Below are 3,557 nucleotides of genomic sequence, written 5' to 3' on the forward strand. Positions count from 1 at the left end.
AGCAACTTTGACTGAAAAAAACACTCGTTACAACCGAGGTATGCAGCAAAGCATTTGTGAAGCCACAACACGCACAACCTTGAGGCGGATGGGCTACAACAGCAGAAGACCCCACTGGGTACCACTCATCTCCACTACAAATAGGAAAAAGAGGCTACAGTTTGCACGAGCTCACCAAAATTGGACAGGTGAAGACTGGAAAATGTTGCCTGATCTGATGAGTCTCAATTTCTGTTGAATCATTCAGATGGCAGAGTCAGAATCTGGCATAAACAGAATGAGAACATGGATCCATCATGCCTTGTTACCACTGTGCAAGCTGGTGGTGGTGGTATAATGGTGTGGGGGATATTTTCTTGGCACACTTTAGGCCCCTTAGTGCCAATTGGGCATCGTTTAAATGCCACTGCCTACCTGAGCACGTCACAGACCTAAAAAAAAAATTAAATTGGTTTCTTGAACAATAACAATGAGTTCACTGTACTAAAATGGCCCCCACAGTCACCAGATATCAACCCAAAAGAGTATCTTTGGGATGTGGTGGAACGGGAGCTTCGTGCCCTGGATGTGCATCCCACAAATCACCATCAACTGCAAGATGCTATCCAATCAATATGGGCCAACATTTCTAAAGAATGTTTTTAGCACCTTGTTGAATCAATTTAACGTAGAATTAAGGCAGTTCTGAAGGTGAAAGAGGGTCAAACAGTATTAGTATGGTGTTCCTAATAATCCTTTAGGTTAGTGTATATTTTCGGATTCTGATATGCAAGCAGAAAAAAATCAGTACTGTTGAGCCCTGTCTCCCCTATGAGATAATAAAGCATCTACACTGTAAAAAAATTTTTTGCGATTTTGTTATTTCAACAAAAATTTTTCAGTAGAGATAACTAGATTGTCCAGACAACAAGGCATTTTAAGTTTTCTTGTCCTCAACTAGACTGAAAGTTAAGTGAACAAGTATAATTGTTGTTTTAACTCAAAAACATATGTTGAAATAACTAAACTAGATTTTCTGTTGAATGAACAAGTATAATTGTTGTTTTAACTTAAAAACATAAGTTGAACTGTTCTGGATTTTACACCAATTATACTTTAGTCTATTTATTTAACTACAGTAAACTAAACTTAATCTACTATGTGCAGCTGATTTATATACAACACTCTAATTATATAGATATGAGCACATTTATTTAACTTACCGTATTTAATACGTACCATTCCACACCATATAAACCAAGTCTTAATTCAAGGAGTCAATGAGTAAATAGTTTTTGTATTAACACGGCTAGTGAAAACAGCGCCATCTGGCGGAGAGGATAATTATGTACATCCAGGAAATGCACGTGCTGTATGCGCGCGCCCCCGTATCTCCTCCCCCACCGACTGACAGACCAGACGCCATTTCCCTTCAATCGCAATGCTGAGCAAATGAGTAGTGTTTACACCGGCATAGTGTTTTATCTCATTAACAGTATGAAGTTTATAACATTTTATTGTGGTAGGATGGTATGTGTGTGTGTGTGTGTGTGTGTCCGTGCGCACCTAAACTTAGAGATATCTTCTTTGACTCGCGGTGCAGAGCGGAGGATAGAAACAGGCGACTGAGGCGAGAGAACTTTTTTACAGGGAAATATTATAAAGTAAGTGTTTTATCTCATTTACCATTTGTTTTTCATGATTTATTGATTTATACCAATATGTAACTTATATGCTGTGCGCGTTTAAACGAGCCAAAAATTTTCTCTCAGGGGACATGACTCACCGTGCAGTGCAGACATGGAGTTTACTTTTAACCAAGATAACACAAAGTAAGTTACGTGTTTAACCTCATCTACAAAGTGTATTTATGACATTATATTGTTTTATAATTATATTTGTGTGTGTGTGTGTGTGTGTGTGTGTGTGTGTGTGTGTGTGTGTGTGTGTGTGTGTGTGTGTGTGTGTGTGTGTGTTGTGCTCCCAGAGCCGTTGAAATACAAGGTTCCTAACGTTGCACGCTTTTACCTCGCGGGGTTCATTGAGCTCTCAACAACTCGCGCCGTCTATTTGTTCGAATGGTTGGAGGTGGACAGCAGTTTCACTATATTTGCTGCAATTTCTGGTAAATATTAACTTTATGAATTTAAATAATATCAAATTGTGAAATTTGAAGTATTCAGCCCTAATTAAATCACATTGAGTCATTGTACAGTGTAAACATTGCAACATGTTGTCAATAAGCCTATAAAATGTTTTTTTTTTTTTTTTTAAATGTTTTTATCTATTGCTCCTTGACAAGAAACTGAACTGGTTTACGGATCGGATGAAACTACATCTCGCTTCACTGCATGGTCTCTCTCTCAGATCGCCATCAGATACAGATAAGTTTCATGAAACTCCTTGAAAATTATTAAATGTGAGTTTGAATCGATACAGGTAAAATAAATAACTATTAAAGGGTAAGTTCACCCAAAAAGGAAAATTACCTCATGATTTACTCACCCTCAAGCCATACTAGGTGTATTCCAGACGAATACAATCGGAGTTATATTTAAAAAAAATCTAAAGCATTATAAATGGCAGTGAATGGCAGTCCAAATTTTTAAGCCCAGAAAAAAGTGCATCCATCCATTGTAAAAGTAATCCACATGGCTCCAGGGGGGTTAATAAAGACATTCTGATGTGAATCGATGGGTTTGTAATGTAAAAAGTTATAATGTAAAATATGTAGCTTCTGGCGCGACGGCCTTCCGTATTAAAGTTACGGAAAAAGTGTAACTGGCACGGCGATGTCGTCGGATGTAGAGGGGAAGAAAAACGCAACTGGCGCAGCGACGGCATCGGACATGGTGTAAAAAAAACGTAATTGCCGCGACGATGACGTCGGACGTGGCGTAAACCTTTTGAACTTCGAGAGGCATTACACTTATTTCGTAAGTTGAAGGCGGTCCGCCAGAAGCCTTTATTAACCCCCCGGAGCCTTCTGGATTATTTTTATAATGGATACAGGGCTTGACATTAAGCATGTTCATGTGCTTGTCCGGAAAAAAGTTTGATATTTTGTGTGTGTGTGTGTGTGTGTGTGTTAAATATAATTTATTCTGAAGCAATATGCTGACCAGTATTCAATCAGCTTTGACATATTTAAATCTGCATATTTGTGAATTTTTTGCTTATTATTTTTTACTTTATATAAAGGGCATTTCCCCTCTAATCTTATTAAATAAAGGCTATGCTTCAGGTTTCATTTTATATTGTAAAATTTGATCTATACATTAATTTAAAATAAGACACTATAAGGGCTGTTACCAATCACATTAAATAATTTACACTGAAAAATTTAATTTGCATTAAATAATGTTTTGAAATTTGTATTTTTGGATAGACCAATAATGTTTAAACATCAAACCAAACCTCCAGTAGGTGGTAGCAGGTGGCCGTTTTAATGAGTGAGTCATTGAGTCGTTCATTCAAACAATTCATTCAAACGCTGAATCGTTCAGTAACACACATGCTGTGAATGATTTTCACTGCTGAAATAGAACAAAACATTAAATATTGCTTCTTAAATGTAA

The 3,557-nt window shown here is 37.2% G+C and overlaps 1 long non-coding RNA gene across 2 annotated transcripts; it reads left to right on the forward strand.

The window, feature by feature from the left end:
• Positions 1–1,386: 1,386 nt before the first annotated feature.
• LOC137062071 (uncharacterized) lies at positions 1,387–3,083 on the forward strand. 2 transcript variants are annotated; one of them, XR_010901195.1, is made up of 4 exons: positions 1,387–1,643; positions 1,752–1,811; positions 1,967–2,104; positions 2,282–3,083. It is a non-coding gene; the product is annotated as an uncharacterized lncRNA (long non-coding RNA). The 2 variants fall into 2 exon arrangements; XR_010901196.1 differs by having other exon boundaries at positions 2,026–2,104.
• Positions 3,084–3,557: the final 474 nt, after the last annotated feature.

This window comes from Pseudorasbora parva, chromosome 23, assembly GCF_024679245.1.
Source record: "Pseudorasbora parva isolate DD20220531a chromosome 23, ASM2467924v1, whole genome shotgun sequence".
NCBI classification, from domain to species: Eukaryota; Metazoa; Chordata; class Actinopteri; order Cypriniformes; family Gobionidae; genus Pseudorasbora; species Pseudorasbora parva.